Source organism: Xiphophorus couchianus, chromosome 6, assembly GCF_001444195.1.
Source record: "Xiphophorus couchianus chromosome 6, X_couchianus-1.0, whole genome shotgun sequence".
NCBI lineage: Eukaryota > Metazoa > Chordata > Actinopteri > Cyprinodontiformes > Poeciliidae > Xiphophorus > Xiphophorus couchianus.
This window is the reverse complement of record NC_040233.1, coordinates 634,053-647,771: the sequence shown is the minus strand read 5'-3', so window position 1 is coordinate 647,771 and position 13,719 is coordinate 634,053. Positions and strand designations below refer to the sequence as shown.

Sequence of the window (13,719 nt, the reverse complement as noted above, 5' to 3'; positions counted from 1 at the left end):
CAGACTCTGAAGAGGAACATGAAAGGCAACAAATAGAATGTCACTTGTGTGAACAGAGAAGAGAAGAAATAAACCGCCTATTACAGGAGAACAGGGAGCTCAGGTCAGAACTGAATAAAAAACAGCTGGACACAGATTTTCTCAAGGATGACACAAAAAAGTAAAATATTATACAGGACTTCCTTGCTTTGTCATTTTGCTATCATTGTTTAACACTGTCAGGCCTTTTCTGCCAGCATCAAAAAAAACTTTCAGTTTCAAATGGTTTTACTTACATTAATGTGTCTAAGACTTGATCTACATGTTCAGCATCTTTGCCATCTTTTTAATGTGTCACATAAAACTCTGTCTAATGCCTTTGCTGACACCCTTGATGTGTTGTATGCATACCTTATGTAGCAAGTGTGTAAAACTGGTTATATTTCACCCCAAATCCATCCTCATTACCTGTGTATATTTGTTTTTCTTAGTTTTTGAATTGTATTTTATTTTGGCGGAGAAGCTTTTATTTTCTTGTTTCCTGTTTCCTCGTCATATCCTGTGTGTTTGCGCTGCCCTCCTTAGTTCGCGCCAAGCTGCGCTGAGGAGAGGTAAGCCTAAAAAGCTTTTTTGGTTTTGGTTCTGGGGGATGCAGAGCAGACCAGAACCAGAAGACCTGAGAGGTCTGGAAGGTTGATACAACAACAGCAGATCTTGCTGCTGAAATGTGCTATACAAATAAAATTTAATTGAATTTGATTGATTGATAACATGGAAGTGGCTGTTTTCTCTCATTTAATAAACATTCATGAAACATTTGATTCAAGCACTTCAAGTTGCATGCAAACAGGTGATGAAATGTATTACATTTTAAGTAAAAATTTAATTAAAATATTTCATATAAATATACATGTAATGAAATAGATTACATTTTTAAATAAACATTTTATGTGATGAAGCACTTATAAGATCAGACAGTTTGCAGTAAATTTTATGTAACAATCAAACCAGATGAAAAGGCCCATCTTTAAATATTTAATGTGTAATTAAACATTTCAGAGTAAACATTAAAGGTGACAAGTAAATGTAATGAAATAGATCACACTTTAAGTAAATACTTGTTGTATTTAACATATTTCAGGTAAGAAGTGAACATGTAATGAAATAGATCCTGTCAGGATTTTATGTAAGTGAACATTACAGGTCACAAATGTGACGACCATCTGAGGTAATACATTTTATAGAAAAATTGCTACACAAAAATAAGTGCAAATATTAGTCTAACAGCATCGTTTACATGTGGTTAGACTAAGTCCCTTAATGTTGGAGTATAGGTGTGCTCTGAGAAATATCTACCTACAAGCTCTGGAAGGCAAATATTTTTAAAGAAGCTTTGTGCTTTTTGTAGACGTGGTTCCCAGAATTCCTGATCTGGAAAGACATGGACGACAGCCATGTCTTTCTGGGTCCACACAACAAGGTCACAGTGGTTTGATTTTGTCACAGAAATCTCAGTTTGTACCTGTGTATAGTATGGATTATGTTTCTTCAAGTGAAGTTCATTGCCAGACAGCTCAAGGCAAAAGTTTTTGTTGTTTGCATCCACAGCCTGCTGGATGCAGGATGTCCTGTATTTGTAAGGACACTTTATCTCAAGACAGCCATTCCCACAGCAGTCACACATTGTGAGTCCATCAGCAGATGCTCCGAGTTCAGGGAAGTCAGTGTTTATGATGAAACCACATAATTTAACTTTTAGATTTTTGTGACAAGCTCTAATTTTAATGTAGGCCTTTTGTGCATCACCCTCGTGATTCACACCCCATTTTGTTTGCACTGTAGACACGGCGTTGCCTGGGTTGCACACCTGTTTTACAACTGTAAGTGCTGGGCTTTCCAAACAGGTGGCAAATACAGCATGCATAGTGGAAGCTGCAATTTGCCCAGCTCGACATTCATACCAGGCAGAACACTTGTGCTGCAGTCTTGTGTGCTTTTCAATAGCTTCTGCCTGCTCACTATTGCAGCGTCTTTGTATTTTTCACAGCACAGCAAAATAGCTGACAAGCCATTAGACTGTATGTTTTTGTTGTACAGAGATGCACGTGACTGAGGTAACATAAGTGACTGCTCTGCTTTGTGTGTGAATAGTGTGTAATATTTCTCCATTCCGGACAAACCAACAGCCTTACTGTGCTCTAACAGTGTGTCAAGCAGAGGACCCAAATCTTCCAGATTTGCAGATGGAATTTTTCTTTTTTGTGGATGGCTTCTTCTGGCTGGTGTTAAGACTTCAGCATGGATTTTTTTGTCAAGTATCTTCTTTCAAGAAGCTGAAGTACTGTAGTCAATTTTATGACCAACTTCTGGGTGAATCTTTGTCAGATTGCCAGGTAATATCCAGTATGCTGGCTCATCTATAACAGTTTTTGTGCTTCCTATCCTCACTGTTGCTTCCACCTTAAAAAGTAGGAAGCAACAGTTAAGGCTTTTTAAGGCTTCCACCTTAAAAAGTAGGGCACCTACAGTACAGACCAAACGTTTGGACACACCTTTTAATTCAATGAGTTTCCTTTATTTTCATGACTATTGACATTGTAGATTCACACTGAAGGCATCAAAACTATGAATAACACATGTGGAAATATGCACTAAACAAAAAAGTGTAAAACAACTGAAAATTCAATCTGGAGAGACTCAGACGGAGATGAGAAGACAATTAGAAGAGTTTATTGACAAACAGAATTTAAAGTCTTTGGCGCTCGGGCCCCGGCTGGGGATAACGGTTATCGCAGCGTTAGCGATAGGCTTCAGATGAGCATCCCCGATGCTGTTAGGAACGTCATCCCCCAGGGCCCGGCACTGGTGGTGTAGGTTGAAGAAGGGTGCGGGCCTCAGGACCAGGTGAATGGAGGAGAAGGGGTGGTGGTGGGTTGAGCTCGGCTGGAGAGCGAAGGACGCCATGAATGAAGGTCCTTATCAGCTGGGACTTGGTCGATGATTGGACGTGACGTAGCTTGGTCCGGCGTTGATAGGTCGACGATTGTGGGCAGGTCGCTTCAATTAACGGGTCCCGGTGGGGATAAGAGAGTCTTCCAGTTTGAATTTGCGCCTAGGCTTCATTTCAATCTGGAGAGACTCAGACGGAGATGAGAAGACAATTAGAAGAGTTTATTGACAAACAGAATTTAAAGTCTTTGGCACTCGGGCCCTGGCTGGGGATGACGGTTATCGCAGCGTTAGCGATAGGCTTCAGATGAGCATCCCCGATGCTGTTAGGAACATCATCCCCCAAAAAGAGGCCGAAGCCGGGGCAGAGGCCGTGAATATAAGGCAGTAAGTAAAAAGGGGGAAAGAAATTGCGCTGACTTTGGCTACCGAGTTAATAACGTAAAGGAAGTGACGTGACGCTAAAGGAGAGGGAGAGTAGGACGGGAAAGTGAAGACCAGCTGGGAATGCTGCAGGGCAAGAGATGGTAGAATACACAAAACACAGGGCATGGGGACGTGGTGTGAGAGCCGGCTAGGGATATGGCAGTACGAGGGAGGAAGGGATGTTGGAAGGTGACGGCCGGCTGAGGACACAATGGGGCATAGAGTAGCAGAACACAGGGTATGGGGATGCTGGAGGATAAGCCGGCTGGAAATGCTGCGGGGCTAGTGGAATGGACGTGGGCGGGCGATAGCCGGCTGAGGACACGGCAGGGCATGATGATAGGAAAGCCGGCGGGGAATGCGTAGGGCGAGAATGAAGGGATACAAGCGGGGCTTAGAAGAGGGGATGCTGGTTTAAAAAACGCCAGCATTAACTAATGCAGGGTATAGGATGGAGGGAGCAGGGCATAAGATGAGGGGATGCTGGTTAGAAAAAGAAGCCAGCTGGTAGCGGCAGGGCTTAGGAGGTAACGATGACATGGAAAGGACCAGCAGAGGAAGGAACAGGACAAGGGATGAGGGGCAGCTGGTTAGAAAAAGAAGCAAGCTGGAAGCGCAGCAAGGCATTAGAGGAGAGAGGCAGATGGCTGAAGGACAGCTGGGAATGGTTCGAGGCATAAGGAGAAGTGACGCTGGGAGAAGGGTGATTGCTATGGGTGAGCGGGGACACAGCGGGGCAAGAGAAGGTGGAATGCTGATAGGTGAAGGCCAGCGGATGTGAAATAATGATACTATGGAGTGATATTACTGATAGAGAATGAAATCCCCCAAAAAAGAGCTGAGGCCGGGGCCGAAGCTCAGAATTAGAGGCAGGAGGAGCTAGGCTAACTAGGGGCTTACAGGCTGTGTCTCGAGGAGTAATTAGAAGATAATTGCAGAGATAGAGGTAAGAGATGAGAAGATGGTAGATGAAGGTGAACAACAACATGGTAGATGAAGGAGACGCAGCAGGTGCACCAAAGGCACATTGAACTCTCACATGCACTAATGTTGCATTCTAGAATTACTTTATTTAAATTATTTTTAAAAATAAGTTAAGAATAAAACACTCCTTTATTCATTTATTTAATATATTTTGTTTGCCTAGGTTTTGTATTTGTTGTTGTTCAGCCGAAGAAGTTTTGCAGAATCTGAGCTGCGTGCTACGTCAGTGTTTTGTTGTGTAGTGGAAGTAGTCAGTTAAAAACGTTGTAGCTCTGGAAGAAGAAACTTTGTAACGTAAAATACACACATCATGGGCAAATAAAGATGCTGAAGAAGAGTCTGTTTTGTGAGTGCAACACTATTTGTGTGTTAGGTTTCCATCCATTCGTTTTCCAACACGCTTATCGCGAGAGGTACTGATGTATCTCCAGCGACAATATTTACAACCTATTGTAAATATGTACAATAGGTTTATATTGTACATATTTTATACTTTATTTGCACTTTTTCCAACTGGATTTTCTTTGATTGTACATGTGTAAATTACAAATTAATTCTAAGTCTTTATATTTTGTTATTAGATGAGCTCAAAGGAAGTAAAAATTAGGTGGAACTGCTGTAATTTAATTCAAACTTGGAGCTTCACAAAGTACTTTAATAATAACGCATTCACACTTTTTAGTACTCATACCAAGCAACATTCTGATTGACTGTAAAATAATGTACATTAAGAATGTATATAACATTAAGGAGCTCAGAACTTGCCTTTGTTTGAACCACAACGTATTCGCAATCCGGGGGGTAAAAATGTCCAAATCATGTACCTAGCCATTCGTAAACTGGACATGTGCCTCCATTGACTTATAATTCCTGAACTGATTCGCCATGTAAGCACTGACACCACAGACCAGGTATGCAAATGTCTGGGAATGTCAAATGAGGTAGATGATCAGGGTCTCTGCTCCAACATTTTATTTCAAATAGGTCGATATGTCCAATTTTAGCTATTTTTTCCATGTAGTGTTTTTTGGTTTCTGGGAGAAGCTTTTCACGATATAGCCCACTTTGTTTCAAGCTGCTTTTCAGCATTATGGAAGAGGAGGATACAGCGGTAACACAATAAAAACACCGGAAAAAGTTTGTTTTGGTCTGTGGCCTCAAAAGATGGCCCTGAGCGACTGCGCGAGACATAAACGTCTCACGCAGTGACGTCAATTCCAAAGCTCTATAGGCAGGTAAGTGAGCAGGTGGCAAGAAGTTTGGTTCAGACACGTTTCCCAGGCCACCTCTGATTGTGGTCTGTACGGAGCCCTCTAGGGGACATGGGGATTTTTTTTTCTTTTGCGTTCCCTCGCAAAACTTTTGCGTTCCCTCGCAATACTGTACTGGTCAGTTATGCAGCATAATTGAATACTGCAAGCCTTTCCTACGGTGGGCGCCGTACTTTATGCTTTAATATAAGGTTATGTGAGGTATTTTCATGAATTTTAGTATCTTTTTGTGAAATATCTGAAGTTTTATATCTTTCTTTAGGATAGAAAGGCACCACAAACCTACGATATAAACAGAAACTTTCCGTAAGTAGGAAAGAAATAAAAATACATTATAATTTGGACTATTTCTGAGTTATTATCGCGGGTAATAAATCATCTTACAGTTTTGATTGTGTCTCTGTTGTGTTCGTAGTCTGAATGGTTTAAAGAGCTGCTTTCAGTGCCGCTCCATCTTCGCCTTAACAGACATAAACATGCAGTAATAAATCGATTTTTAATCAGTGTTTTGCACCAAACAGTTTTTACTGTTAACAAGTTTTTATTATTAAAAACATGACAAACTAATGATGGTAAAGTACCGCACTGGGTTAACTCTGGGAATCTCATCTGTCCGTTTATCAATCAACTCCAAACCTCTTTGTTCTGTCACAATTATCGATTTATTCCATTTTGATGATCAGGCTCCAAACTTTGCAAGGACTGACCGCCCCGCTCACCTGCTTCCTAATACACACAAAGCCAGTATCCTTCCCATTCATACCTGGTGACGTCACGCCCACGTCGACACACCTAAGTGTCAAAGCCGCTGCTCCTGTCATATCAATAATTACTTATTTCATTCATATTGCTCTTACAGAGCCTCAGTGAAAACTTGTTTATTATTATTAACTGTTTGGTGCAAAACACTGATTGAAAATCGATTTATTTTTTACTGCATGTTTATGTCTGTTAAGGCTAAGATGGAGCGGCACTGAAAGCAGCTCTTTAAACCATTCAGACTATGAACACAACAGAGACACAATCAAAACTGTCAGATGATTTATTACCCGCGATAACTCAGAAATAGTCCAAATTATAATGTGTTTTTATTTCTTTCCTACTTATGGAAGGTTTCTGTTTATATCGTAGGTTTGTGGCGCCTTTCTATCCTAAAGAAAGATATAAAACTTCAGATATTTCACAAAAAGATACTAACATTCATGGAAAAACCTCACATAACCTTATATTAAAGCAGAAAGTACGGCGCCCACCGTAAGAAAGGCTACAGGATTCAATTATGCTGCATAACTGACCAGTACAGTATTGCGAGGGAACGCAAAAGGTTTTGCGAGGGAACGCAAAAGTATTGCGAGGTAACGCAAAAGTTTTGCGAGGTAACGCAAAAGTATTGCGAGGTAACGCAAAAGAAAAAAAAATCCCCATGTCCCCTAGAGGGCTCCGTAGGTCTGAAAGAAACCATGACAAACAATGAAACAACAAACTGAGGCTTAATTTTATTCACATCTGGATATTTCTGTCTGGCCATGGCTGGGTCACTCAGGACAAATGTTAGTACAAGGTGTGAATGGAGCCTTAGGTCGACATCCAAATTCTGGTCTCACAAAGTGCAAATCTAAGCTTTTAGATTAAATAATATGTAGAAACCCCTACTGAAGGGAGGTAGATGTACTGACTGCAGATTGCTTTGAAAATGTCATAAACCTGAATGAAAGAAAGTAAATGAAGTCAAACAAATGTTGCTTAGGGTCCTGTAGATTGTCACATGTGAGTCAAAGTTTTATTTGTTACACTGTGCCTAAGGAGGTCTGTCTAAAGCCTTTAAAGTCTGACACTCCAGATCAAAAAATACCTGTCTTATTCTTTTACCTCAGTGCTTTTATACAAGGCAAAAAAAAAAAAAATTCTGCCATTCATATTTGAAGGAATGTACCTTTCCTCTGGTTGTTCAAAATAGGTTTGGTTTTGATTCTGTCTCAATGCAGTAACACAATCAAAAAATAGCAAACCCCAGATATTGCCATTGTCCTCTTCTTCTTGTGGCCTCTTGCTAAATATTTGTTTTGGATCTCGTGTTTTATTAGAGTGTTATCTCAGTAAAAGCTATAATGATAACTTGCCACACACCTATGCTTTGTGTAAGAAACTTTCCTTCTCACACTTTAAATATAAATAGGTATTATTGCCAATTTCTGTTCATCCATAACATATTCTTAACATTTGTCTATATATATATATATTTATATATATATAGAGAGAGAGAGAGAAAGAGAGAGAGAGAGGCACTGACTTACGATTTATAAATATAGACACCTTGCATGTTATTGTTTACGTATGAAAATTTTGTGCATACATACAACGCTGGAGGGCAAAAAGACTATTCTTTTACATGTCATCCATAGCTGCGTTAACTCAGTGGAACTTGGAAATGTAGGTATGAATTTCGTGCTATGATCCACAGCAAAGGAAAAAACCAAAACTACTTTCTCGTCTGTATCGGCCAAGCTACACGCAGACTCATTGCCATAGCAACTAACAACAATGCCACTTCATGATTTAGGATTTAACACCAAAAAAACATTCAAGAATTTTGCACACAGAACTGAACATTTAGTCTGTTGCAGTAGTGTGTTTTAGGTTTAATGTTTTATTAATAAATGATTGCTGTGGTAGATTAGCTACAGCTTCTACTTTACTGAATTCTTTAGACTTACAAACTGTAGCCCATAAAATGCACATTTAATTTAAAAAACTAAACAAAAACATATTATTGCCGTCTTACCTTTACTTATAAATGAAATCCATGCACTGCCAATTCTGCACAAAAATATCCGTTCATCCAAAGCCAAGTCTATCCTCGACATGTCTTTTCTTGTATACCATTCCGTTTGAGTATCATCAATCTGTCTCAAAGAAAACCTTTCAGCTCTGGTGTTGGTCTTCCTTTAGTCATTTCCTGCTTCAATTGAAAATCCACTTTAGAAAACTGTTTCACATTTCTACACTTTCTATATAAGTGTAGAAATGTAGTCATCCATGTTGACGTCGGAGGAGACTTTCAATATGGCAGATGCTATAATGTATCGCAACAACGGGTCGACCCGCTCAAGCGATAACCTTTGGTTCAAAAGCACTGTCATCCAATCAGCGATCTCTCAGGTCTCCAACTGGGACATACCCTTTCCGTTTTGTTAATGTTGTAGTGCTTCGTTAATGTTGTAGTGCTTTTGTAATTTGTAATTGTGCTTTCAATTTGCTGAAGTGGTCTGCACCTCAGGGCCACCGTAGAAAACAAATATATTGATGTACTTTACTTATTTACTGTATGGCTAGCTTGCTGTCACTCTGCATTTGTGAAGTCACAAAATCGATGTCTGGGATCATGAGCGCCCTCTGCCATGAGGCAAGAGAACTACCTGCCTCATAGAATCTGTTCTCTGCCGTTTATGATTGATCACTCCTTAGCACACGAAACACATTACACACACAGTTAGTAACAAAAAAACACAGTACTTTATATATATAAGCTAAATTATGGAAAATCTGTTCATATATTAAATGTTTAACCATTTTCTTGGAGACGTACAGACAGGAGGAACATGCTCCCATAGAACGGCAGTTTGAGGAAAAAATAAGCAAAATTGGTTAAGCTAAATGAAAAATAAATACTTTATAGTACAAACCACAGGTTGAAAATAGCAATATAAATTTTATCATTACATATTAATGATAAAATAATATCATTATTATTGTTTCCACTGAAGTGGAAAATCCAGTGGAAACTCTTGAACTAGCCCCTGATGTCCCTCTGAACTGCAGCTTGACCAATGTGATCAGAAAGCCGAACTCACTGTTTACAAAGAAATGTGCAAAATCCATTCACCACACAATTTCCACAATTAACTATTTCAACTGATACTGATAACTCCCCGTTGCTGTTCCTTGTTTTTTTTTTTTTTAACAAAACAATTTTTAAAAATTCATCAGCTTCTCAGCTCTGCCTTCCCACCTGCCTTCTTTCTTCGAAATTTTTCTCTCTCACTCGTTCTCTGGCTTTGAAGTCCCTGAGGCTTCTGAAATTTCAGATGTTATTCATAATAAATCCAAACCCTGTACATCCCAACTTCATTTTAACTGTTTTGAAGATGCCACCAGGCTCTGCCTATTGAGTAAGCCCAGTTCCTCTCTTCCGTCACCCTTACCTGTATATATGATATCAAATATTTCTAAATATATCAAAGCTTTCTAAAACAGTAATAAAACAGAAGTTCTTGTTGGAATAAGTCCACGTTATCTATAGTTGACAGTTTCTTCCTTTTCAGCGATAGCTCTCCAAATTCACCTTCACCTCAGGTCATTATTATTTGTTATTGATGACAGCACATTATATTTGCAATATTACGTAGTCTTCTTATTTCTGATCATAACATTAATCACCTCTGATTCTCACTAAATTTCCATACCAAGACTATTCTTGTCCACACCCTCTTCACCATTCTTCTCCTTTGGTCTTGATGACAATTTTCTCTATGAGCTTCAAATGGTCCAGAATTCAGCCAAATTTGTTTTTTCTTTTGAACTTATCACCCTAATTTTACATAACTTACATTGACTGCCTGCTAAATACAGAGAACAATTTAAGATACTCCTGCATACATCTAATGGTGATAACAATCTTGCAGCTCATTATTTGACAGATTCGCTATACATTGCCACTTCCTTCCACTCCCTCAAGCCATTTTCTCCATCCACCTCATTGAATCCTCTGCCTGCATTATAACCACAAAGACCCCAACTTTCAACCATTCTGCTTCCCAACTCTGGAATTCATTTCCACAAAACATTTGATACATTGGCTGTTTTTAGTCAAATTTGAGCAGCATTTCTTGATGTGTTTAAAGAAAACAATTTAGAAGCAGAAAAGTCTGACTGAGATGGAAGAAACTCTTTGCCCTCCATATTTTTTCAGTTAAATAAAAATCAATTTCAAGCAGTTTGAAATTGGATGCCTCTTATAAACTGACGGCTGCACTTAGAATGAAGGATTCAATAAGGTTTTGTTCATCCATTCATGATAGTACTGTGAAAATTTCTGTTTTCGCCATTATAAAAAACAACATCTTTCTGCTTGATTACTAGGGCTGGGGGAAATTATTCTCAGAGTACAGGATAATTTTCTCTATGGTACAGACATATAATTGATGCTAATGTGTTTGACTCAGTATTGAGCATGTGTAATGTAGCAACAGCATAATTTTTAATGTTTTGAACCTGTCTCGGGTGATTTTTGCTTGCTGGTTTGTTTGTTTGTCCTCCATTACATTCAAAGATACACACAAGAGTGCAAATAATCTGCTTATATACTATATATAGTATATTTACTGTATATATACAGTATATATATATATATATATATATATATACTGTCCATAAATATACAGTATATATATATATATATATATATATATATATATATATATTTATATATATATATTTATATATATATATATTGTTAAGGAAAATGATTATTTAAGTGCTAAAATACTTACAACATGTGTAAAGGTATAGCCAACACTTTTATTGGAACAGTTTTATGTTGAGCATGGGGGAGCTGACAATAGCAGACATTTAAACAAGCAGGGCTTTTTTCCTCCCCCGCTGAAGACAGAGTAATAAATTTACATTCCGATAGGGGGCAAGAGACTTCTTGGCGCCTCTCCCCGTGCCAGACAGAGATGAGCACGAAGTGGTTCGCCCTCTTACTGAGATTAAGTGTTCTTCCCCTTCTGGCTTGACGGAGACCAGACGCCCGTTCGAGTTTGGGTGTAAAGGGGGAGACTTCTCAGGTTTCTCTGGGGCCGAAAACAGGTCTCTGATTGGTTGAACAACGGAACGCCTTCTTTGCATATATTAAAATACGGAAACTCCTCTTTGATATAAGATTACGTACACGGAGCACGCCGAGAGAGTTTTTCTCCACGTGGGCGCCTTTGTCTGTCTGTGTGTTTCGTGTTTGTTTTTTGTCTCTCCTTGTGTGTTGTTATTTGGTGAGAAAATGCATATCTCTGTATCTCTGCAGCTTTGTTGTTCATTGCTTTGTATGGAATTAAACTCTGTGATCTGTGACGTCAACACGCTTTGTTTAGTTTCGTTTTACAGCTGGCCGCCGCTCGCCGAGAAGAACCCGGCTGTGTTAAGGAAGAGACAAGCCAAACGTTTTGTTCAAAGTTTTAATAAATTCTTCCTCAATAATATATATATATATATATATATATATATATATATAGGGTGCAAGATACTGGCAGGGAAAGCGTACATGGAACGACATAACCAAGTTGCAGGCATAGTGTACAGAAACATCTGTGCAAAATATGGACTGGAAACCCCGAGATCAAAGTGGGAAACACCCCCAAAGGTGGCGGAGAACGCCAGAGCTAAGATCCTGTGGGACTTCCAGATCCAGACAGACAAAATGGTAATGGCGAACCAACCAGACATTGTCGTAGTGGATAAACAACAGAGGAAAGCCGTTGTGGTAGATGTAGCAATACCAAGCGACTGCAACATCAGGAAAAAGGAGCACGAGAAACTAGAGAAATACCAGGGCCTCAGGGAGGAACTGGAGAGGGCCTGGAAGGTGAAGACCACAGTGGTGCCTGTGGTCATCGGGGCCCTCGGGGCAGTCACCCCCAAACTGGACCAATGGCTACAACAGATCCCAGGAACAACATCAGACATCTCAGTCCAGAAATGTGCAGTCCTTGGCACAGCCAAGATACTGCGCAGAATCCTCAAGCTCCCAGGCCTCTGGTAGAGGACCCGAGCTCAGAGGATAAGAACCACCCGCGGTGGGTGAAAAGGGAATTTTTTTTATTTTTATTTTTTATATATATACTGTATATATGAAGTTCAAGGGGTATTGTTAGGTAAATTGTATATATTATTATCAAATATTTGTTGTTTCATGTGCCTTTCTAATGTTCTTGTCTTATATGCCTTTATTTGTTTCATCTTAGCATAAAAAAAGTTTCTGTGTTGTTGAATTACTTTGATTCCTTTCTCAGAAGGCCTCTCTGAGGAAGAGCAGAGACAACTGTTTTCAACAGGTTATCGCTCAGCAGAAACCTCTGCATCCTTGACCTGCTAGATAGCTATAAAACCATCGCTGTGAAGATGTACAACTTGCTCTGTGTTATCCTGTGTCTGGAACAGAATAATCTAGTGTGTAGATACCATGTGTTTTGTTAGTGACTAGCATTTGCATTGCAATTATGTGATTGAAGTGTTTTCCCCGCCCCTTTGAGACGCTCTCTGTAACAGGGATCAATAAAAAGGGAGAACGGACACATATGTTTTCAGAACAGAAGATATGTGTGACTGAAAACATATTTCTGGCTGTTCTCCTCGCGAGTACAAAAGAATCTAACTCTCTTGTCTTTCTTGTGTTTGTTAAATCTGTCTCAATAAGTGTTTAAACCTGACATTTACAAATACTTTTGTAAGCCACTGTTCATAAACAACAATAAAACCAAAATCACCAAGATTAAACTTTAATATTGTGCCATCTTATTTAAGAAACAAAAATGCATATTGACAGCCACCAGAAAGCAGAAAATTATCATATAGCCAAAGGGATATTCAAAACAAATAAAAAGAATCCCCTTCATTCCCTACAAATCCTTTACAGGCTCACATGAAGCACTCATTTTATGCTATTTAGATTTAGCACTTCTAAATCTAAATTTAGATGACTGTTTATCTTCAGTCTTTCTGTGGTTTCCAATAAATAATCTCAATGATGTGTGACTCATTCATTTTTTAACTTATTTTCTTTGCCTTATTGTTGGCTAAAAAGGCAAAAAAAAAAATACCTCACCAAATATCTCAGGTAATGCTGTGAGCATACCTTCACCATTTGTTTGTCTGAGGTTTGCTCTATCTGAGCTACACTTCCACTTGGATGGAGTGATCTTACCTTGATGTCATATCAATTGAAGTCCCCTCTTAAGATGCCACATCTTTCAAAAAGGTAGAATTGTCTTCATAAGGAACATAGATATTTAAAGTGGTATATTTATTCATTCTATCATACCTATTACTCATGTTTATC

General features: G+C 39.0%; 2 long non-coding RNA genes across 2 annotated transcripts; one reads left to right on the top strand and one right to left on the bottom strand.

Annotated features, from left to right (window-relative positions):
- Positions 1 to 3,096: 3,096 nt before the first annotated feature.
- LOC114145849 (uncharacterized) lies at positions 3,097 to 13,376 on the bottom strand. The gene is made up of 3 exons (XR_003595778.1): positions 13,362 to 13,376; positions 12,750 to 12,752; positions 3,097 to 3,502 (listed from the first exon to the last, which is right to left on the bottom strand). It is a non-coding gene; the product is annotated as an uncharacterized LOC114145849 (long non-coding RNA).
- Positions 3,513 to 8,157, top strand: LOC114145850 (uncharacterized). Its single transcript, XR_003595779.1, has 2 exons — positions 3,513 to 5,635; positions 7,056 to 8,157. It is a non-coding gene; the product is annotated as an uncharacterized LOC114145850 (long non-coding RNA).
- Positions 13,377 to 13,719: the final 343 nt, after the last annotated feature.